Source organism: Chiloscyllium plagiosum, unplaced genomic scaffold, assembly GCF_037043375.1.
Source record: "Chiloscyllium plagiosum isolate Xiang-an unplaced genomic scaffold, Cpla_swu_hap1 HiC_scaffold_4, whole genome shotgun sequence".
NCBI lineage: Eukaryota > Metazoa > Chordata > Chondrichthyes > Orectolobiformes > Hemiscylliidae > Chiloscyllium > Chiloscyllium plagiosum.
Genome location: NW_028270142.1, coordinates 121,746,967 through 121,772,523, shown reverse-complemented (window position 1 = coordinate 121,772,523; position 25,557 = coordinate 121,746,967). Strand labels below are relative to the sequence as shown.

At 39.9% G+C, this 25,557-nt stretch overlaps 1 protein-coding gene across 1 annotated transcript in view; it reads left to right on the top strand.

The window, feature by feature from the left end:
* The window catches only part of fam135b (family with sequence similarity 135 member B), a 374,606-nt gene that overhangs the window by 32,371 nt on the left and 316,678 nt on the right, over positions 1–25,557 (top strand). The window lies entirely within an intron of this gene.

Below are 25,557 nucleotides of genomic sequence, written 5' to 3'. Positions count from 1 at the left end.
TATGGTCCACACATTTTATGCCTGATAGTCGAGCGAGGGACTTGCCTTGCTCTTCCCAGCCACTGGTCTTGCATACGACCTAGATGACAGCAATGCACAGTTCCAGAGCTGCCCTCTTCAATGGGATCAGAGTGTTGGTCAAGTAACACATTGTCGTCATCCGAAATGTTTCCACGAAGTTGTATAACCTCATTTCCCACAGGCTGTGGAGAGAAAGGCTTCTGAGAAGACTGCTCTCTCACCTATCCCTCCCTGACATGTGCCTGAGACGTAGCTCTCCTCCTGTTTGATTATGTCCAGTGTGAATATTGCACATGTCACAATGACACAACTGCATTCTTAATCTGATAGCTTTAAGGAAGGTTATGGACACTCAGGTTAGCTCACATGAATGTTCCCATGTACAGACGTAGAGATCTGTCATCCTGGATATAATTTGCCCCTCACCTTTGCAAACCTTACCAGATCTTTGGATCTCTTTTTACACAGGATCCTCATCTTTCTGCTGTTACTCCTCAACTGTTGACCTCTGTTACCAACTCCATCCACAATCTCCCTGTGCGTCTGAGCGTGTTTCATCTTTGGGAATCTGGGTAAAGGAGTTTTCTACCTGTCTCCTGTTGCACCATTTAACATATCCCAAAGGAAGGGGGTGGGATAGATGGTGCTGCTGTGGATACGAGCTTCTGCCAGCACTTATACTTTGAAGTCTTTGCTGCTTCATTACCTCTGGCCCAATCATGGGTCCCATTGGCCTTTTGCAAAGGGCTTTTGGGAACAGTATCATGCTTTCGTGCTGCCCCAGGCATTGCCAATTGAGTGCAGAACTGCAGTCACCATGATGTAGATTCAGGATCCAGAAATGTTTCGGGCGTTGGGTTGCTGACTCCAGATGGAAGCGTCAGAAATGCTGTTGCAGTGGAGTGAAACAATTTTTTGTTGGGTTTTTATTTGCATTTGTTTTAAATCTCAACAATTGGCTGTCGCTCAGCATCACACAATAAACCTTTAGCCTGATCTCAATAGAGTATTTAGAGGTGAACAGATGGATAACAAGTTAAGTTGGAATTTTAATCATATTTTGCGATATAGGTGGCAAATGTGCTCTCTGATATGGTACAAAAGCACACACACCAGCAAGGATTCAGGTTGGCTGTTGACTTACTTAATTGCAGCCATCGTCCAACTCACCTGATATGATTGATTGAAAGGGAAAGAAAGTCATGAAATCTGTTATTAGATATTAGATTCCTACAGTGTGGAAACAGGCCCTTTGGCCCAACAAGTCCACACCGACCCTTCGAAGAGTAATGCACCCAGACTAATTTCCTTACATTTACCCCTGACTAATGCACCTAACACGATGGGCAATTTAACATGGCCAATTCACCTGACCTGCACATCTTTGGACTGTGGGAGGAAACCAGAGCAGACACAGGAAGAATTTGCAAACTCTACACAGACAGTCACCAGAGGTCAGAATCGAACCCGGGTCCCTGGTGCTGTGAGGCCCTAATGTTGAGGCCAATCATCAGATATTTTTAAGAATAAGTTAGATATAGTTCTTAGGGTTAAAGGGATCAAAGCATATAGGAGGAAGACGAGAACTGGGTGCTGAGTTGGATGATCGGGAGATGAATGGTCCAGTTCTGCTCCGGTTGTTTATGTTTCTATGAAAGTCCCACCAAATCAGATTGCTTTCTGATGGAAAAAAGCTTAGCCGTGGCATCCTCTGAAGAGCATACAAGACCTTACCTTCACTGAATATGTTTAAGGCTGAGTTTGATAGCTTTTTAATGAGCAAGAGACTCCATGGTCATGGGGAGTGGACAGGAACAGGAGTTAAAGGCCACAATCAAATCAGCTGTGATCTTATTGACTGATGGAGGCCTGAAGTGCCAACTAACCAACTGCTGTTTGAATTCTTGTGTTCCTGTCTTCAAGTTTACACATTATAAGTAGTCACCTGCTTGAGAAATAAATGTGTGCTGGTAAACATATTGTGGTTCAAGACAGATTAGTGAGATTCCGTGAAGACAAAAATGAGCCACACCTCACATACTGGAGTTGAAGTGTTTTTTTTAATCACTGATCTGAACTTGAGTATGGAAAAAACATTCATTTGAAAGTGATTGATAATACACTGTCTAACATTGGAAACAAGTGTCATACATGTTAAAGGATGTAACACCATCTCATACAACTGTCTAACCTTGGATATGCAGTGGCTAAGGCACAGCAAAAGTAACATGGAGATTATGAGCTAGGAACCCACCATGTCATGTTGTAAAGTTAAGTTCAATAAATCCAGTAAAGTGTGAGCTAGCATCATAAGAATGATGCTATTCACTTACATTCTTCTTCCTACCTGTTTGGATCTGGTGTGAGATGTAGGCCATTGTGTCTGAATGAATCTAAATGCTACCAGGTCACTTGGACAATAAATTGCCAGCATTTTCCTCATGCCAAACGAAAAAGCAAAATTTGAGCTCCCGGTATTAGAGAAATAAGTGTAAAGCCTAACAGATAATGCTAAACAACCAAAAAATATGGAGTGGAATCTCAAAGGACAATATGGGCTCGGGTGCGAAATATGGTTGAAACATGCGAAAAGTCAGATGGGGCCTATCTTGACGTCAGGAATATCTTGCTGCATCTTTTATGCAAATGTTGAGCGCTGAGGTGAGATTCTCATTAAGCAGCAGCAAGATGCCTGTTAAGAGGGATTATTTCTTGTGAAGGATTTCGTGAATATGCAGCTTTTTATTTTGCCAATCCACCAAACATTAGTGGCATGGAATTCAGAGCAGGTTCAGCTCACCACTTACTCCAAAGTCTCAGGGCCCGCTCCATGGGCAGCGGCCACACACACCCCTTGTCCACATGTGTTGCCATCCAACATGTCACAGCCTTTAAGAAGCTTCATGACACATCTCCAAACCACTGAAATTATGCTTTTGTTCTTCAGTGCTGCACCTCGGGTTGCAACAGCACTATCATTGTAATGCTGCTACACAGACACTGTGCTCAGGGACATGTACCCAGCACAAGGAGCAGACTGGGCTACTCCTCTCAGTTTTTCATTTGCTGTCATAGCATTCACTTTGAACCTGCCTGGATGTTCAGCGTATTGCCTTGCCTTGACGTTTTGCACCTTGCCTCTCAGCCAGGGGTGCCAGGCTGACAGTACTGTTGTCTTACTGTGTTGTTTAGTGCAGACACAAACACAGGAAGCTGGTCATGGTTGTCAGCCTCCTTCAAGTCAAGGGAAGTGACCCTTAGTCACGTTGTATCAATGTCCCAGCAAGGACTGACTCTGATGCCAGTCCAGGGGCTTGGACATGATGAGTCAGAGACAGGATTCTGTCCTCATGAGAGGTGAGGAGGAGAATGTTGGGCGGGTCACCATGTGTACTGATTCTTTCCTCCTGGAATAAGAGAGAGACACACATTCGAGGAGATGAAAGTAGGTGGCACAACTGTTACCTTTGATGCCGGTGGGGAGGTGTCCCAAGTGAATGAGTAGGCAGTACAGAATGCTTGCAGGGTTTGTGCTTTTGGTGGCAGGGATGAGTAACAGTGAGCTAGAGAAGATGTCGCAGGCAGTAGGAGAGTGATAGAGCATGACCCTTGATGAGAGGTGGTTACATTAGCAGAGATAAAGTGAGCTTGAGGCATCGGAGAGAAGATAGCAGCATTTATGCTAGCCGAGTGGAAGTCTGCTTCCTGTACTGTTGGATATTCTTCAAGAGGGCTGAGACTACACTGAGTTGAGATACGACCTCTGACCTCCTGTTCTGGTCCTGGGGGAGAGAGGATGCCTCAGTCTGCCCAGAGGCATACTTCCAATAATAGGAAATGATAGTCATTGGACCGAGAGCCACTTGGGGAATATGTTACCTCTGATTTGTTACAATTAGAAGTTGCATTCACTGAAGTGCTTATATGATTAGCATGCCCCTGGTAATAGAATCTCAGCATTGATGGGTTACAGGTGGAAGTGTAGAGATACTTGGATTTCTACTGAAGATCATGGGGGAAGACTGGAATAGCGCTGAATAGGGAATTCACATTTAGTCTTTGGAGATTAAGTCTTCAATAACTTTAATCACAATGCTTATTAGTTATAGGAATGTAATCAGTTTGAAGCAAGTGTGACATTTATTGCTGTGGTTTGATCAGAGAAAGTGACTTGTGTTCAAATCAATCCTCTTAGCTAAATTATTTCTGTTTTGGGTAATACTTAATGTAGGTTGTTGGCTGATAGCCATGCTTGCCATTGAAATAATGAAATGACAAAATGGCTCAGCAATGCATTACACTTGAGTGTTATTGCCTATACATGTTATAGTCATAGTGAGATATATTGGGTTATCAAATGTACTGCAATACATTTATGTGTTAAGTGTTTATTGAAATACTTCACTCATCTTGCTGCCTTGTTTTCAGTAGTCTGGAGACATGTTGTTTGTGATTGTTTGATAATTGTAATATGATTAAAATTGTTAAGATAAACAAAAGCAAACTCTTAAAGTTCCTCTGGTTCACTTGCTGTAATGACCTGACTCATATAAATAGCTGGATCACAAATGGGAGGCTTTCACTCTGTATTAGCTCAAGGAGACTCTGTTATGAAAGATTTTTCCATCAATCCAATTCTCTTCCACATATTCCTTTGCTTTTCATGAAATGCTGATGCTGCTACGAATCATTTTCTTCACTACACCAGTGATTGAGTTATTTCAGAGTATATTCAGAAAGACCTGCTTAGTCTGCATGGCGCAATGCCATAGCACCTGAAACTTTGTAAACTCAAGCATCAGTGCCGTTGCTACTTTCCCTGCTTTGTTATGTCTTTATTGAGTGAATGTTACAGTGTTTTCCTCTGCTTCACAGATCATCTTCTGTGTAGGACTATGGTGCCCCCCTTCAATTGCTGAACTGAGTTTCAACCATAAACCCCATTAATACTGTGGCATTTTGGACCGAGAAAGGTTTTCACATCTCACTGTGATTTTCCATAAGGTGTTTTATAGATCACTTTGGAAAATATTCACCTTTTTAATACCAGAAACTCAATTTTCATTGATTGTTGCTTGACTGATTGGATATACCAAGGAGCCGATGGAAGACTTCTTCAACACTTCTGGTCAGTTTTGGCTGAGATTACCACTTAATGTTCTGGGATGAAGATCAGAAACTGTACACTGCTCTCTATTTCAGAGCTGGCAAAGCTGAAAATGAGAGTACTTCTATATCTCTAGGCCCAGAGAAATGATTTAATGTAGCTCTTCAAACAATCCAACTCAATAGCAATGTGAGTAAAACCCAATTGGAGAATGCGTATAGCCCACGTTGACATGTTAACAAAGAGCTAGTCAGTCATGAGACTCATAGGACCTGAATGCACATGGAAACACACAAATTAGAAACAGATTGGCCCCTTAAGCCTGCTCCACCATTCAATAATATCATGGCTCCTTTTGAATTCCACATTCTCATCTAGTATTGATAACTTTAACTTTTGTTAAGTAATCAGTCTACCTCTGCCTTAAAGATGACTCCACTGCCTTCTGAGGCAGAGAACCTATTATCTGATAAAAGTATGCAACCCAATGTTAGGCTGTCGCAAAATATATAATGCCAATCAGAGTAGCAGTGTGAATGGGGTCTTCTGAGCACTATATATGTTAAACTCTTGATTTTTTTTTTTATTTGGCAAGTTTAATTCTGTCTCTAAGTGTCCTCTGCCCCTGGATTGTACACCTGACATGTCCTAAACATGTACTACACTTCCTGATTGTTTCTCTCACAGAGAATGTTCTTCTCTTCACACCTCGTAATCTCAAGAGCAAAAACAGCCTTTTGTTTAACAGTAGCTAGTTGAGAGAAAGAAGTTGCTTGTTCTTTCCTGATTTTATTCCAGTGACCTTCTGTGATCAAGATTAAAGAGGGAAAACAGATTTGTAATGCCACAAAATTGCAATTTGAAACTAAAGTGGCGAGTGTTGTCAAAACAGAACAAAGGTCAGTGAGTAATATAACTTTGCACAGTTCACCAGCAGTTACCCATTTCCTGGCACTCCTATTCTCAGTTGGATCTGTTTTATCTGTGGAGGTACTCATTAACCGGAATAGTACAAAGCATCTTCTGGAACAATAATGAAACAAAAAGCTAGCAAAGCTTTACTGACTGTTTATTTACTGTGTTGCAGGTGTGTTTAAATATTAAGGGAATTGAGATTCCAGATGATTAACTGCCGTTACATTATAATTCATGCACAGAACTCGATAAATAGCTCATCATATTGATACTAGATTTTACAGTAGATATAAAGTCATTTCTTAGAGCCCCTTCCAGAGATTACAATTGTTACACCATTTGTGCATGTGTTCGTCACTCTCGCAAACTGAAAAATCTTCAATCCATTCGGGTCAACCTGTGACTGTTTGGCTATCTATACCAGTACTACATAATTGGCCCTAACCCTTTGTTTTCTGCCCATAACTCTGCAGATTGTTTGTTTGTATTCAAAACTCTTTTCTGAGAATAACAGCTACATCTGCTTCCACCAGTCGTGCAGATGGTGCATTCCAGAACACTGTGTTTAAAAGAGAAATCTTCCCTCCCCAATTGAAGTTTTTGCTAATTACCTCAAGTATTGCTGCAATTTTCTTCTCTTCTTACATCAATGTTGTGTTTATAAACAGCACGTTACATAAATTTAAAAGAATAACTGCAAATGCTGGAAGGTAGAAAACCTAGCAGAAATCATTCTGAATGGTCAGCAGCCAATTGGCATCTGACTGAAGAAGTCCAGTATTATCTAGAGGTCTGCTCCTTCACAGTAGATGAAGGGATCCATTCCAAAGGGCAAGACGGTTGTTTATTTTTCAGTGCTGACTGACCTGCCATGTATTTTGATTCTTATTCCTCTAAGCTTTCTGCTGTGTGTTGTAATGATGAGGTCAGATGTCATTTTAAAGCTATAATACAAAGTAAATTCACTATCCTCAATTTATCACATCAAACTCATTAGTTACAAGTGCATTAGTGAACACATTAAATTTATTTTATGAAAGAGTTTAATGACAAATAATGTAAATGAGGCTTGAAATAAAGCTGTAATAACAACCATGATACAATTGTATTAGGAAGCTACCACGGGTGCATGGAAGAATGAGTGGAAATCCATTAGCCGTGGTAAATATGCAACCAGGCAAAAGAAATTTGTTTCATCTGAATAATAGAGGGAAGGTGTTGAAGGAGCCTGATGTGGTCACTTTTGTCAAAGACTGGAGATAGGATAGAATTATGGAACAATGTGCTATGGTCACAATTGTTTGGTTTTGCACCCACAAACATTTTAAGGCAAGAATTAGGCTGGATATTTTTCATTGTCCAGAGAATAGTTGCCTGTGGAACAGGTTGATTTGCTCCACTACTTCAAAAGGTAGTATTGCAGCGATCATTGTGTATAAAAGGTACTTATCCCTGTATTATATGTCAGGGTTAGTATGATCTCCTATGCAGGCTTTGGTCAGCTAAACAGATTGAAGATAAATTTTTCAGATTAATTTTTTTTCCCCAATTGCCAGGGGATTTTATTATCTTACCTCTCCCAGGGAATTTCATGTATTGGCTTGATAGATCAATGTGTCATTCCTTTTTGGGCTAAGCCACTTTGTTATATATGTCCTTCTTCTGTATTTTTAACCCATCTACTAAGTTATTCCTTATCTTTCATCCTTTCTGATTACTATATTCTTTTCTGAAAACTAAAGGAAATTACTCTGCCATTGCTTCATCCTTTCTCTTATTTCTTTTTTATTTAATCAGCTCCATCAATTAATTTACTGTTTAAAGTGTCTCAAATCCCACACTAGCACTTTACCAGAAACACTAAGTGGGCAATTTTTACATTCTAAGAATGCTGCATTTGAATGCGGCGCTTTGATAAGTTGTTAAATATTCTCTCACGCGGTCAGATAAATATTGATGTGTCTCTTATGTCACTATTGTAAGAAAAGTGCTTCTAATATCTGAGACCGTACAGCTCCCTCATCCAATAATAGCAAAATTGTTCATCTTGGGACTAAGGCTATTTCAGAATGGAATGGTAGACTTGTTTGCTAAAATAGCATCAGTTAATGCATTCCAAAACCAAGTGTGAAGTTTAAAATGTGATAATAAATTGCGCTCTAAGTGCAGGCTCTGTAATCTTTCCATTATGCTCTGGTGTCAAGCAATTTGGAAGGTAGTACAATGCTCCTTTTGTGAGCATATGTTGCTTCCATCCTGTGAGTTGATCATATGGCCGTTTGGATTGCTCTCTCTGTAGTCATCCTATCTAGATTCTGAGCTACGTCCGGTTAGGTCAGTGAATTCACTTTTCAGTGCAGTGTCTATCAATGTAAGGTCTGTGGTCCTTCTAGTGTTGCTTTAACCCTGTGCAGAACTGGTGAGTCTGTGGGATTTTTGATCCTTTTTTTGATCCTTTTTTTTGATCCTTTCTTCCAAAATCACTTTTTTTTGCTGTGTAATTTTTGTCTTATGCTGCAATACTGTTCTGTCAATGCTACTTAGAACACAGAAACATAGAAACTAGGAGGGAGGGAAGACCATTTGGTTCATTGATTCTACTTTAGTATTCAAAATGCTCAAGACTAATCTTGTGTCTCAGTGTTATACTCCCACTTTCTCCCCATACCCCTTGATATCTTTAATCTTGAGAAATCTTTCTATTCCTTAAGAGCGTAACCATAAAATCATAAGAAATAGGGACAGGAATAGCCTGTTTGGCCTCTCATGTCTGCTCCACCATTCAATAGCTAATCCAACATTCCTCACATTCACTTTCCTGTGTTTTCCCTATTATTCTTGATTCCCCAACTGATCAAGAATTTATCTATCTCAGTTCAGAAAATAAACAAGGTCCACCACCTTCCCCCCCTCCCCAGCCCCCACCGCCCCAGATGTCTTTGGCAAAGAGTTCCAAAGACTCTCAACACTCTGAGGGAAGAAATGCCTTCTTTTCTCATTCTTAAATTGGTGCTTCCTGATCTCAGTCTGACGTAACAGCATAAGGTCACATTGTGTAGGAGCAGAATTAGGCCATTCAGCCCATTGAGCCTGCTGTGCCATTCAAGGAGATGATAGATGATCTGTGAATCGTCAACTCCATTTTCCTAATTTTTTTCCCCATAACCCTTGATTCTCTTACTGATTAAAAAATCTGTCTATCTCAAATTTGACTACGCCTAATGACTCAGTTTTGACAGCCTACTATGGTAGACGATTCACTGCCCCCTGAGAGCACAAATTCCTTCTTATCTGTGTCTTTAATGTGCAACTCCTTATTTATGGCTTCTAGACCTGGATTCTCCCACAGGGGGCAACAACATCTCCTCATCTACTTTGTCAGGTCCCCTAAGAGCCTTGTATGTTTCACATAGGACATCTCTTATTGTTCTACATTACAATGCATACAGACCTATCTACTCCACCTCTCCTCATAAAGCAGTCCCTCTATCCGCCTAGTGAACCCGCTCTCAACTGTATCCAATACTAGTATATCTTTCCTCAGCAAAGGGGCCCATATCTGTTCAGTGTTCTAGCTGTGGTCAGACGAGTGTTTGGTAAGCTCTTAGCAAAAGTTCCCAACTGTTATGCTCCATTCCTTTGGAAATGGACTTAAAAGCCAGTGAGTTGCATCAAATTGCTGTGAAAAGGATGAATAAGCTTGAAGAAGCGGATGGAACACTCTTCACTGATTCAGACACTGGAAATGACCAAAGCTTCATACAGTTCTCCACATCAACAGGAAAGTAAATTGTGAAGAGTGTATAAGGAAATTAGAAATGCATGTGGATAGATTAAGCGAGTGTTCAAAGATCTGGCCAATGGACATTCTGTGGGAGAGCGTGAAAGTGTCAATTTTATTGAGGAAAATACAGAAAAGCATAATTTGTAAATTGTAGTAATTGCAAAACTTTGAGATGCAGAGGGATCTCGGTGCATCAATAACAAAATGTTAATGTGTGTGTACGGTATGTAGTTAGGATAGCTGGTAGAACATTATTGTTGGTTGCAATGTAAATTGAATACAAATGAAGTATGTTATGCTTCAGCTATAAAAAGCATTATTGGTGAGATAATTGCTAATGCATGATGCACAAAATAAATCTCCTTATTTAAGGAGGGATATGATTATATTGAGGCAATACTGGAAAGTTTAGAATTGAACAGCTTCTCTTATGAGGACAAGTTTGACAGGCTATCTGCTGGAGTTCAGAAATATAAGAACTGAGTTGACTAAAACATAACATCCTGAGGGGTCTTCACAAAGTCTATGTGGAATGGATGGTTCTTGTTGTGGGAGAATCTAGAATTCGGGGTCACTGTTTGAAAATAAGAGGTCATCGATTTAAGCCTGAGATGAGGAGATTTTTTTTCTCTCAGGAGGTCATGAAGCTTTGGAACTTGGTTCCTTGAAAGGTGATGTAAGGCCGAGGCAGATAATTCTTGACGAGCAAGGTTGAAAGGTTATCGTGTTTGAGTGGGAACAATATTCAGTTAGATATATCTGTTATCTACAGTGCGCTCAATCTTGCACTGTACTTGAAAGTACATAACGGAATCTGGTAGAGTTACTGTTGTTATACAGCAGTCAAATAGATCTCCTAACCTGCCCTTAAATATTTTCACCCCACACTGTGATTTACTCGTAACCATGAAGGCTAATTTGAAGAGCTTGAGAGAAGCTGTTGCTGGCATAATTGCATTGCATCTATTTCATTGCTGCATTGTCTGAGTGTTTTCATTATAGGTCAAAGAAATGTACTGTTGTTGACTGTAATTGCGATCACTGAGGCAGAGGTAAGGTTACTGTGGACTGTTTTACAAATTGTTGCATTATTCCACATAATCTATGGATCAGTGTAAATTTAATGTAAACCACTGTGTATGAAGTGGTGAAAATGAATCACTTATGTTGAGATCAATTTATGTGGTCTGCACCTTCTATTGACATTTTTTTTTAGTGTTTCCTTGTTTTCTTTATGAGTCAGAATACAAATGTACAAATTAGGAGCAAGAGTTGGCAACTCAGCCCCTTGAGCTTGCTCAATCATTTAATAAGAACACAACTGCTAGGATTAATCAACGTTCATAATCTGTGCCTGATAACCTTTCACTCCCTCGCTGATCAAGAATCCATCGATCCTGCCTTAAAAATATTCAAGTACTCTGCTTCCATCGCCTTTTGAAGAACTGAGTTCCATAGACGCAGTTTCCTCTGTGTGAAAAGTATTCTGCTTTTGTCTTAAATTTAAACAGTGACCCTTAGTTTTAGATTCTTCTACAAGTGGAAACATCCATTCCAAATTGACCCTGTCAAGACCCCTAAGGATCACATATTTATCAATTAAGTCACCTCTTAGACTTCTAAACCCCAGTGAATACCAGCCTAAACAGGAAATCAGAATTCAAAAATAGCAAGATGTTAAAGTCTAGAGAAACAGGTAAGAGTTTCTTTGCTGTAATTTAGAGTAATACTTTGGATTTGATTTTGAAACTTTAAGATTCACAAGATAAACTGCAAACCAGTTAAGATAATCAGTTAACAGAAACTGCTGACCAGTGGCTCTGGTAGTCAGCTGTCAATACGTTGGAGTGCAGGTAGACAGGATAGTGATAAAAGGCATTTGGTACATTTGTCTTTATTGGTCAGTGCATTGTGTGTAGGAGTTGGAAGGTCATGTTGCAACTGTGCTGGACATTGGTTCGGCCACTTTTGGACTATTGCATTCAGTTCTGGTCTCCCTGCTGTAGGAAAGATGTTGTGAAACATGAAAGGGTTCAGAAAAGATCTACAAGGATGTAACCAGGGTTGGTTGGTTTGAGGTATGAGCAGAGATTGAATAGGTTGGGGTTATTTTCCCTGGAGCATCAGAGGCTAAGGGGTGACTTTATAGAAATTTTTAAAATTGTGAGGGGCATGAATAGGATGAATAGTCAAGGTTGTTTCCAAGGGTAGCAGGATCCAAAACTAAAGGGCATAGGTTTAAGGTGAGAGGGGTAAAATTAAAAATGGACCTAAAGGGTACCTTTTTTATGCAAAGGATGGTGCATGTATGAAATGAACTGCCGGAGGAAATAGTGGAGGATAGTACAATTACAACATTTAAAAGGCATCAGGATGGGTATATGAATAGGAAGGGTTTAGAAGGATATGAGCCAAGTTCTGAAATGGGACTAGATAAATTTAGACTATCTAAATGGTTGAGTTAACCTGAAGTGTCTGTTTCTGTGCTGTACATCTCTGTGACTCTATAATTGGCTGAAAGCAGTTGTATGAATAGGATTTTTTTGTAGCATAAGTGACAACTTTAACATAATGAAACATCCCTACCTGCTTCAGGGGAGCATTGTAAAACAAAATACTTTATGACACCAAGGTTCATAATTTGGACAGGCAACAAATTTGGACAGGCAACATATTTGGACAGGCAACAAATCACTTCATCTAAAGAGTGTCTTAAAGAAGAAATGATTTGGAGATGCTGGTGTTGGACTGGGGTGTACAAAGTTAAAAATCACACAACACCAGGTTATAGTCCAACAGGTTTAATTGGAAGCACACTAGTTTGGAAGTACAACAGGTTTAATTGGAAGCTAGTGTGCTTACAATTAAACCTGTTGGACTATAACCTGGCGTTGTGTGATTTTTAACTTTAAAGAAGAAAGGTATGGTAGAGAGGACAAAAGGAGTATGGCAGGCTCTTCAGAACAATTGAAATTGGTTGTGCAAGAGGGCCAGAATTAGAAGAGTGCAAGTATTCCAGTAGGTGGTGGAATTGGAGGAGATCACAGAGGTTGGGAGGGGTGGAAGGATGTGAGAAAGGATTGAATAATCTGGAGTAACCAGAGATCTCATCAATTGGCTGAACAACTGGTGAAAGACCTGCACCACTTCTTCCAGGGAAGGCCTTTTGCTACACCAATCAGGCAGTGGTGAGATCAACATTGGGGTTTCACTTGGACTCTGGTTCTCTGGAGAGGCAGAAGTTCCTTTCATTGAGAGCTATGTCTGAACAGATGATCGGGGGTGCAGGGGATCAGAGGATGGGGTAGCAGAATAACCCCCAGCAGGCACCCCTGCTGATGACCAGTCCCACGGTCAAGTATGTTGCCTTTGTTTGAGAGATCTACAACCCCAGCTCTGTAAGAGGTGACATCTTGTCTGCATCTGTTATGAATGTCACCATGTGGCTGTCTCTCATTAACTTATGTTGATTCGAACAGCAATAGGCTGAGACCCTTTGGTCATCCTTAATTGGCAGCAGGAGCTGGAAGGTCAACCACATGCCTGACCCACCTTAAACCTATCTTTGGCAGAGGTGGGAATGTGGCAGTGTTTAAATATACCACCACCCTGCCTAATGAAGTATTTACCCTCTCTCCTCAAACTCACCACCAACACGATGAATAGATTTAAGGATGTGGATTTTAAATTCATGACGTTGTTTCATAAACTGCCAGTATAGGTGAGAGAACACAGACTCATTCTTACAGGGTAAAATTGGGGAAAGAAAGGTGAATCTAGAAGCAGGGGACAGAATCTCAGAAAAGAGGCCACCAATTTATGACTGAGATGAGGAAGAATGTCTTCACACGGAAGGGGGTGAATCTTTGGAGTTCTCCGCCTCAGCAATCCTTTTGTACCTGCACAAAATGGACTGCAGCAGTTCTGAGGTGCCTCAATGCTACCATTTCTAGGGCAATTAGAGATGGTCAGTAAGTACTGATCTTTCCAATGATACCCATGTCCCGTTGAAAGATTCTTATCAATGATTGCTAATCTGATACAAAGCAACATTTAGCTGTTTGAGTCTGCTCCACCATTCAATATAATCAAGGTTAATCTACTGTCTCTTTCTGCCTTTACATTTTTTAAAAAAATCTATCTCTGCCTTGAATGTATTCAGTGATTTGGCCTCTACTGCCTTCTGTCATGGAGATTTCCTCATCTCACTCTTAAATGGTGTACTCTGTGTCCTGAGATTGTGACCACTGGTTCTCGAGTCCCCAGTCAAGGCAAACATTCTCTCTGGATCTAGTCTTCTCCAGCCCAGCTAGAATTTTTTAGGTTTCAATCAAAATCCCCTTTGATGCTTCTGAACTTGAGTGAAGACAGGCCATTTCCTCCTCATATGATAGTCTTGCCATCCTCAGTATCAGCTTAGTGAACATCAAACATCCATTGCACTCCCTCTATGGCAAGTATATCTTTTCTTAGGTAGGAAGACCAAAACTGCACACAGTTTTCTAGTGTGGTCTCACCAAGGCCCCATATAACTGCAGTAAGACATCCCCACTTATGAACTGCAATCTACTTACAATGAAGGTGAACATACCATTTGTCTTTCTAACTACTTGATGCACCTGCCTGTATGCTTTCATTGACTGGTGCTCAAGGATAACCAGATCCCTTTGTACATTCACACTTCCATTAGATCACTATTTAAATAATGTCCTTCCTTTCTGCTTTTCAGGCCTAACTGCAGAATTTCACATTTAGCCATGTGTTTGCTAACTTACTCAACTTGTTTAAATCACCTGAAGCCTTTTTATTCCAATCGCAACTCATTATCCCATCCAATTTTGTGTGTCAGTAAACTTGAAATGTTACATTTGGTTCTCTCATTGCTGTATGTTGTCAATAGCTAGGACCTCAAACACTATCCTTCTGGTACCTCACTCAACACTGCCATCAATTCAGAAAAAAAACCATTCATTCCCACTTTCCTGTCTCTAAACCAATTATCGGTCCATGCCCCTGTCCCATGTGCTTTAATTTGGCAAAAAGACACCAATAAATTCAGTATCAAGATTGTAGTACTGGAAAAGCACAACAAGTCAGGCAGCATCCTAGCAGGAGAATCGACATTTCAGGCATAAGCCCTTCATCACTAATCATGGCTTATGCCTGAAACATCGATTCTCCTGCTTCTCGGATGCTGCCTGACCTGATGTACTTTTCCAGCCCTACACTCTCAACTCTATTCTCCAGCACCTGCAGTCCTACTACATTCAGTATGTCCAGGGCTATTTTCTTTAGCATGCTGGGCTATCGATTATCAGGCCCTAGTGATCTGTAAGCCCTTAACCCCATGAAAATCCTCAGCACCATTTACTTATTTATACTGATTTCATTCAATTCTGTCCTCTCTCTCTCTCGGCTTTTGGTTTACTAGCATTTCTGGAAAGTTACTTCTATCTTTTTTGTGAAGACAGAACTAAAGTACGTGTTCGATTCTTCTTCAATTTCTTTGTACCCCATTATAATGTCCCCAGCTTCTGACTGTAAAGGGCCTGCATTTACCTTCACTAATCATGTTCTCTTCACATATTTAGGCAAGCATTTATGATCCGTTCCTATGTTCCCTGCAATTTTACACTCCTACTCAATTTTCCAAACATTTTGTTGTCTTTTTCTGAATTTAAAATGCTTTCAGGCTTGCTGCATTTTCTGACAAATTTATTTGTCTCCTCTTTGGATCTAATACTAACCCTTTATTTTTTTTTAAAAAGCCATTGTTGCCCCAAATAAGAATGAATAATTGTGTAATTTGTGAACATGTTCTTTAAGTATGAGCCATTACCTATCCGCTGTCAACCCCTTCAGTAAAGTTCCTCAATTCATCCTTGCCAATTAGTGTCTCATACCTTCCTTGATCCCTTTGTTTAGATTCTGGATCCTAGTTTTGGATTGGACTACTTCACTTTCCATTTTATTTCAGAGTTCTATCATATTATGGTCACACTATCTCAAATCTGGTCGGCATGGACGGGTTGGACCGAAGGGTCTGTTTCCATGCTTTATGACTCTAAGACTCTGAATGACCCCATACAAAATTGCTTAATAATTCTTTTTCATTACAAAGTATGCTGTCTAGAATAGACTGCTCCTCAAAGTATTGTTGAACAAAAATCATTATGTACACACACAGGAAGTCCTCCTCCACAACACCATTGTATTGGTTTGTCCAATCTGCAGTATATGTAAATTCAAGTTTCCCAGGATTACAGCTGTATCCTTATTGCATGCATCTCTGATTTCTTGTTTGGTGTCTTCCTTTGCACCTCCACAACTGTTTAAGGACTTTAGGTAATCCCCAACCATGTTTTTTGCTTCTTGGCATAACACGTGCTGTCGGTATATCTATTCTGCTATTAGGGTGGGAGCTTTAGGATTTTGATCCAGGGACAATGAAGGGATGACAATGTAAATTAATGTCAGGATGGTGTGTAGTTTAGAGGAGAACTTGCAGGTGTTCCCATGTCTCTTGTCCTTTTTGTCAGTGGAGGAAGGTGCTGTTGGAAGGAGAGGTCACAGATCTGGATACTGTTATCAATACAGATGTTGGGATGCAACTCGGTTTTGGAGATTCCATTATCCAATACAACAGGTTTAGTTAATAATCCATAGCAAATAATCTTCTGGGGAAAGAAAGTACAACATAATTGAATTGCACACTACATTTGAGAGGAGCTACAGGCTAAGGTTGTTTGGTTAAACAGACTCAATAGTATGCTGCCAAATAAACCTTGGGAAACATGTCAAGAAATTATTCAAATTGTTCAAAAATACATTTTTAAAAAATTGGCATTGGAGGTCCACCTGTGATGTAGGCTGATCCACCTAGTCTGGACACTATGGGCAGTTTAGCATGGCCAATCCGCCTAACATGGACTGTGGGAGGAAACCGAAGCACTTGGAGGAAACCCCAAGAGAGAATGTGTGAACTCCACACAGACAGCCTGAGACTAGAATCCCTGGGGCTGTGAAGGCAGCAGTGCTAACCACTGAGCCACCATGCCATGAATAGCTTGATAAAAGTTAAAGATAATATTAGATTGAAAGGGGAGGATAATAATGTTGCCCAGAATAATGGTCAGTCATAGAATCATACAGTACCAAAGAGGTCCTTCGTCGCTGAGACTGCCCTGACAAAACAAATCTTAAGTTTACATGAGTCTTACTTTCTAGAACTTGATCCAGAGCCTTGAATGTAATGACATGTCAAGTACTCATCATGTGCCTTTTAAATATTATGAAGTTTCCCACCTCAACTACTATCTCAGGCAGTTTGTTTCAGACTCCCATCAGTCTCTGGGTGAAGAAAAATTCTTAAAATCTCCTAGACAACCTCCTGTTATCTAACCAAAGATTTTTCCCCTTTTTAATGATCCATCAACGAAGGGGGACAACTGCTTCCTATTCACCCTGTCCATGCACCTCATTATGTTATGTACCTCAATCACACTCTCCTCTCAGCCTTCTCTGCCATAAAGAAACAAACCTGAGCTTATCCAGCCTCTCTTCATAGTTGAGACTCTCCATCCCTGGCAACATCATGGTGAATTTCCTCTTTACCCCCTCCATTGCAAAAACATCCTTCCTATGGTGTGGTGATCAGAACTCTAGCTGTGGCCTAACTAAAGTTCTGTACCGCTCCAACATGACCTCCCAGCTCTTATAATCTATATCTTGACTGATAAAGACAGGCATTCTGAATGCCTTCTTACCTACTCTATTAAAAAGGTACCCCAAGATCCCGCTGGCTCTCTGAGTCTGAGGATTGTGTGTTTTTCTCAAACAAACAAATGGTCATAAAAACCTTTGAAAGACTGGTATAGCAGAATAAATTAATATCACAATTGTAAACCAAAATAGCCAAAATCTGCCAAATAAATATCCAGGCAAGACATTCTCAACAGGAATTCACATTTTGTAACTTTTTTTATTTCACATAGATCAACACCAACATACATGAAACATAAATTTAACAAGTACAAAAGTAAATTTCACTTTAAATTGTTGATACAACGAAGACATGTCTCACAGGACTACAGCACTGACTGTGTAAACACGACAGTATATATGCCTGCACATTTTCAAATATGTTGTTCTTTCTTCATAAGTTGTCACAAAATTGGGTGTCATCTTCAATTTTTGCAGGCATGATTATCATCATAAGTCAGAGCTCTGTGAAAACCATCCCTTGGTTCCTCATAATCATGCTGGTTTCAATTTCCATAGTTCCTTTTCAACCAAGCAACCAGTAAAACTCTGAATCAGCCATTTCTAAGCAAACACTCAACTCTGAAGTATCTCTGAGCTACTGACACAGTTTTTGAGGTTTGACACTTTTCTTTAGTCAGCTCACACATTGCTTTTCAGAGCTCCTGTTTTCTTTACTGCCAGATAAAAAGGTCTCTTCTTTAGAGTAATTTATTTTGCTCCTGACATGAATTTGATGTGCTCTTCTTTCCATTTGTTTTCTCTTTGTACCTGCATCTAGACCTTCATCCTGTGATGCTGTCCTTTGTGCTTTGTCTGCCAACTCATGGCTGCTTATCTTCACTTCCTAGCACCTTTCAAGGGTTACCAGGTAGCTGTGGCCAGCATTCCTCTCTATCCAAGAAAATTGCAATTGACCTCTTTGCAACTGTTGCAAACCCTTGAGTTTATTTCAAACATCCTCCAAAATAGTTATAGATTTCATAGATATTTTGAAGCAAATACAGTTCATTATTGGACTGCTTTTGGGTCAAAGGACAACATGCTTACCAGGAATGTAAGAATAAAGTTTAAGAACTTTTATTAGTATGCTGAAAAAAAAGGATCAAATAATTGTTGGTCCTTCAGAGCCAGGACAATTATTGTCACAAACAAGGAAATGGCAGAAATGTTGAACAAATATTTTGCTGAATTCACTGTGGAAAAAAGATTACATGTCAGAAATGCGGGTTACCCTACGGGTGAGAAACTGGAGGTAATTAATGTCAGCAGAGAAAATGTATCAGAGAAACATGAACAACTAAGATACAGCAAAACCTGGGATTCGATGGTTTGCATTCAAGCATTCGAAAACAGGTAACTACAGAGATGTTGGATGCACTACATATAATTTTCCAAAGATCCTCAGAATTTTGAATGGGAAAGTAGAAAATGGCACAACACCATCCAAGAAAAGAGAACGAGAGAAAACAAGGGAATTTTCGGTTCATTTGTTCAGCAGCATTCCCAAGAAAAATGTGGAATGCATTATTAAGGAATTCTTAACAATGGATGAAGAAATCCATGATATGATTTGACGAGATCGACATGCTTTTACAAAATGAAAATCAGGCATGGCAAATGTGCTAGAATTCTGTGGGATATAACTAGTTGGGTTAAAATGGAACCATTAACTGTGGTAGTGAGGCAGGGATGATATTGTAGTCTGGATAGTCTAGATGGAGGATTGGTTCGTGAGCAAGAAGCAGAAAACAGGGATAAATGGGCAAGTTTGCAGGCTGTGACCAGTAGAGCTATCAGATTAGTGCCAGGGCCTCAGCCTATTTACTCACAGTACCTTTATCTGGGTATTAATGTAGGTTGTAACATAGCTAGATTTGCTGATGATACAAATTTAGGTGGTAATCTAAACTGTAGGATACAAAGGAGCTATACAGAGATATTTATAGTTTAAATGGGTGGGCAACAAGGTGACAGATAGAGTTGATTGTGGGTATGTATGAGATTATGGTCAGAATAGTGTTCAGACTTTGTTTTAAAGGTGTAAAATCTTTAAGTGTTCATGTTCAAAATGGCTTGGGTGTACTTATAACAAGGAACATAAAGTTAGCATGCAGCTTTAGCTCGCAAATAGATGGCAAGCAATGTGTTGGTCTTTATTGTTTTTATAAGATGCCTGATAATCTGCCCCATACAGAGATTTGATGCATGAAGTTATCTCATTGAAGCATGCACATTCTGAACAGCCTTGATAGAGAGGACCTTTGTTTCCCTTGATTGAGGAATCTAGAGCAATGATTACAGTGTCATCTGTGTCGTTTCCATGTAAAGGGACCCTGTTCTCTGCAGACAAGACAAATATGTTCAAGTCTCATGCCTTAATTTATTTACCCAGAAGCATGGGGAACCAATAATTCCTTATTGCTTTCTCCATGACAGTGTCTCGGTCAATTGGAAATAACATGCCAACCAATTAGTACCATCTTTTCTCCCTCATTATAAATTGTTGTGATCTGGTATTCTTGCATTTGTCCTGATGAATGTAAAAGACATGTTCCTCTTTTCAGTAACATCCAAGTCCCACAGTGTAGAATTGGGGTGTGGAGAAACTCTTCATTCAAAAGATTGCAAACATTTGAGAATTCTCCAGCTGGAGGTTTGCAGTTGCTCTGTCATTGACTGTGTTTAAGGCTGAGGTAGACAGATTGGCGTCTTAGCAAGTCAAGTGATTTGGGAGCCAATGGGAAGGTGGTGTTGAAATAAGGACTACCTATGAAATCCATGTTGAATGGCAGAACAGGCTCAAGAGTGCATATCATGTTCACCTGCTTTGTGATCAAGAATGAAAAAAAACCACCCTGGGAGGCTGGAAAAGTGGGAAATGGGACAAAAGCACAGAATTAGTACTCACTGAATTTGGAAATGGCACTTAACAAACAAATGAAGAAAAAAATATGGTTGACAAATAAATAGAAAAACTAAAGAATAAATAGAAATTCAAGAACCAGAAATATTGAAAGGAGAAAGCACTGCAAAGGAAGAAAAAAGCAAAACCAAAGTAACTCTGTTAGTAGGGCAAGAAATGAGAAGTGCATAGTGGAAACAGAATAAGTAGAAAGAGCAAAATGAAAAAAAAGGGAGAATTTAGTCAAGAGAAGTTTGTTTTTCTTAAAAAGATAAATGTTTTTCATAGAAAATGGGATGCACACTTCCCTGTCTGCAAATTACTTTCTTTTTCAACAGAAAACAGAAATGATTTATGTTAATGCAGTACCCGTCACACAGTGTGCTTCACAAGCTGTTCGCAATGGCGGACACGAATGTCATTTTATGTATGTGAAAGCCAAGGAAAATCTTACCTGCCTGTAGCATTTTCCACTTTACACTTCTTAATTTTAATTTTATTTACAGTGCTACTTTAGTATTCTTTGTCTTCCTTTGCGGCATTTTTCCCTTCAATATTTCTGGTTCTTAAAGTTGTGTTCGGTTTTAATTATATAGCCAAGCGCCATCAGGATCCTTAATGAGTTCTTGCTCTATTAAACTTTAGGTCCTTTGCAGAGAAGGAAAATAACTTCACATTGCATGCACTATGATTAAGACTAAGCTGATAGATTTCTCATGTGGATAAAATAAAGCAGAAGGTGAATGTGAGATGCATTCAAATATCTGAACTTCTTGCTTCCAGTCAAAGTGAATGTTGATGCCAGTCTCTACGTCACTCATTTATTCTCCATCACAGTTGAATGGTCACAGAATAACCTTGTAATTGCATCTACTTTCAGGGCAATTATTTTCCCCCCATCCCTTGATTAACACTTTTATAAAAGATCTGGAACTGCTTTCTCCTTCAATTTCTCCCCTCCTTTAAACATTTAGTTATGGATTCTAAAGTATTTGCTTCCTTTCTGATCAGACATAACTGCTTAGAATCCTCTCATGTTATTTTTATGTTAATGGGAGGAGGAAACTAGTCGATAAAAAGATGAACAAAAGGCTAGAAAAAAGATTGAAAATGTTCTGGAGAGATCACTATAGCTGAGGATTTGTTTCCGTGTTTCTTTTCTGAAATCATGATGCTAATTATTGCATAAGTCACTATTTAGGGTATCTATTTCACTGAAACCCAAGTCGATTTTAAATTCACATATTTGACATTTTTGAAGAATTGTACAGTGATGAATTTAGATGTTATCACCAGATGCATGACGAAGGATCAACTCCCAGGTCGAAACACCGGATATGCCTAAAACCTTAATTGTAAGTTGTTTTTTAGCTGCTGCAGTGTTGTACCTAGCATTGACCAAAAGTTGCTGCATGTTTTCTATTTAATATTAATACGAGATATATTTGGCTAGGTTTTCTGAGGAGTGACAGGTTGCCACTCTGGCCTCTTTTCTTTTATGGAAGACGGAGGCCATATATTTCTTAAAGGAGATTCCACTTAGAACTCCCTTTGCAATGTGGGACTGTCATTCTTTCGTAGTGTAGAACTGTCAGGGAAAGGCATTATTTATTCACATCCTTTCAAGGAGAAAGTCAGGTTCCTGGTCACGTGCGTGCTAATGAACATAGGAATTATAAGCAAGTGTCAGCCATTAGGCAAGCCTGTCCACCATTCAATAAGATCACGGATCAGTTCCAAATTTTGTTTTTAATTCATTCATGGGATGTGTGCTCCACTGGTTGGGCCAGTACTTACTGTACTGAAATAGCTTGACTGCTTCTCTAGCCACCACCTTAAGCATTCGTTCCCTTTTCTTCCCAAACGGAGTATGCAATTGAGTAGTACAGCAACCCTTCAACATCATCTTCTAAATGCACAATCCCTACCAATGGAAAACAAGACACAACAGCAATACCACCATCTCCAAGTTTCCTTCTAAATCGCGTACCATCATGACTATATCACTGTTTCTTCACTGTCATTGGACCAAAATATTACAACTTCATCCCTGACACACGGTAGACAAACCTATGCAACTCCGAGTGCAGCAGTTCAAGAGATGGCTAACCATCTCAAGGACAATTTGCAAGAGAAAACAGATGCTGCACATGCAGATGAACACATCCAAAAACACCAGTCAATAATTATGCTTTGTTTCCCAGCTATCAAGCCAATTTTATATTTCTCCTGGATTCCATAGGCTTTTTTTTTAGCCAGTCTGCCATTTGGGACCTTGGTGAACACCTTGCCAAAATCCATTTCTACCACATCAACTGCAGTATTCTCATCAATGTTCTTTGTTACTTCTTGAAAATTTTAATCAAGTTAGTTGGACCTGATCTTTTCTCCCTATTTATCTTCTTTTCTATCAACAAATGTTTGATGGAAAGACAAGCAGAGGTCTATTAATTGTCTGGAAAAATCTAAAGAAATGGGTAGCACGGTGGCTCAGTGGTTAGCACTGCTGCCTCACAGCACCAGGGTCCCAGGTTTGATTCTAGCCTCGGGCGACTGTCTGTGTGGAGTTTGCACATTCTCCCCGTGTCTGCATAGGTTTCCTTCCACAGTCCAAAGATGTGCAGGTCAGGTGAATTGGCCATACTAAATAGTCAAATAGTCAACTACCATCCCCTCCCCACCACTGCCCCCAACTGAGGGGGCAGGGCAGGGGAGGGGAGAGTAAGAGAGAGGTATATTTGGGGATGAAGGGGTGACTGAGGGAGGGGAGAAAGGCTGCCTCAGCCATTTTGACTAACCCCTCTGTCACGAACTGCTGCATTTCCCCCCACCCACCCAGTGTATCGGGGGGAAGGAGAGAGGGGGAGGAAATAGGGGTGTAGTTTGTAAGTTCGCTACCAAGGGCTCTTTGATTTAAAAGGCAGTGGGGAATAGAACATATATTTACAGGCCCATCAGTCTAACCTCAGTAGCGGTCAGATTGTTGTAATGAATTCTGAGAGAAAGGATAAACTGTTACTTTTATAGGCACGGATTAACAGATGGCAGTTTGCATAGTTTTATGTGAGGCAGCGACTATGGCAGAAACAAGAGAAAAGGAGTTACCATCTGTCCCTGAAAGCCATTTGAAAAGGTGTCAGGCATTTACATTAATGAAGACCAGGTCCATCAAACATTTGTTGATAGAAAAGAAGACAAATCGAGAGAAAAGATCAGGTCCATCTAACTTGATTGAATTTTTCAAGAAGTAACAAAGAACATTGATGAGAATAATACAGTTGATGTGGTAGAAATGGATTTTGGCAAGGTGTTCGCCAAGGTCCCAAATGGCAGACTGGCTAAAAAAAAAACCTATTGAATCCAGGAGAAATATAAAATTGGCTTGATAGCTGGAAACAAAGCATAATTATTGACTGGTGTCTTTGTAAGTTTGTGGCTTTTTCTACTGGGATTCCATAGGGCCTAGTACAAAAATACCCCTTTACTTTCTGGTGTACATTTATGATTTGGATGTAAATGCCGGTGAATTAATAAAGAAGTTTGTAGACGATAAAAAAAAAATTGGCTATTGGGTGTGAATGAGTGTAGTCCACAGGAAGACATCAATAGACTAGTCACTTGGGCAAATGGAATTTAACCAAGAGAATTTTGATGTGCTGCATTTTGGAAGATCAAACATGGTAAAATGATACACAATTAATGGAAGAATATGAAAATGTATTGAGGAGGTGAGGGATCTTGAAGTGAACATCCACAAATCCCCAAGGAGGACAGGTCGATAAGTTAGTTAAGAAGGGGCATGCAGAATCATTCTAGGTCTGAATATAAGAACAGGTTGGATACACTGGTACTGTCTAAATCATTAGTTAGACCACAACTGTGTGCAACCAGGTCACCTCATGGCAGAATGAATATAGTTGCACGAGAAATGGAATGGGGAGATTAGTTCTCATTCTGTCAGGATGCGTCAAATGCAACTATTAGGAAAGACGAGATAGGCTGGCCTTGTTCTTCTTAGAACTGAGACAGTTCCAGGCAGACTTCTTTGAGACGTTCAAAATTGTGGGAATCCTGATTGGAGTGGTTGGGAACTACATCTTTACCCCATCAAACAGATTAGTGATGAAGGGCATGGCTTTAAAATGTGGGTTGAAAGCTTAGAGGGGAGATGTGTTGTGTTGTGACTCACAGTCAGTATGCCAGTATATCTTTAAGAGATACAGTATCACAGCATATCTTCAAAAGACATACTCATGACATCATTGTGCCATTGTATGTGACCTAAGAGTATGCAGACTTCAGTCTCCATCTTATCTTTAGATGGAGAATGGCACACGACTGGAAACACCCCCTACTCTATTGTGGCTTATTGATGCAGTATGTTATGATGCCCCTATTTCATATGTCAACTCCTTCTCAGCTCTCCTTTCTTTGAACTTCAAATTTAATCCAGAAAATGCCTTCCCCTATACGGGCCTAGAAGTAAAAGGTTAAAAAGAGAGAAAACGAGTAGATATTCAAGTTATTCACAAGGTTGGCTAATGGACAGAAATTCTGATAAAAGGCTAGGGACAAGCAAATGTACGGTCACTTCAGTTGGACAGTGGGGTAACCCAGTGATTTGTAAACCTGTGGGTTTGATATAACTTACGGATAAAATAATGCAATGGGTTCCTGTGAGAACAGCAAGAGAAGCATAGTCACAATGTTATCGGCATAATCTTAGAGATGGAAAAATCTGCTTCGCAAATATATTGGAATATTTTGAAGGTATTGCATTCAATTAAGATAACTAGACAGATTTTAGCAAACTAAATTTCAGCCAAGTCTTTACATAATATCATTCTGGGGGTTGTACACATAGCAGAAGGGTCAAGCGATGGATGTAGGTCACTGACTGAGATAATGCAAAGTAATCTTTAAGGGACCAGCGTGAGTTTGAAAGGAGATGATGGTGCACCATGGAGATTAGAAGAAACTGAGGACTGCAGATGCTGGAGATCAAAGTTGAGAGTGTGATGCTGGAAAAGCACAGCAGGTCAGGCAGCATCCGAAGAGGAGGAG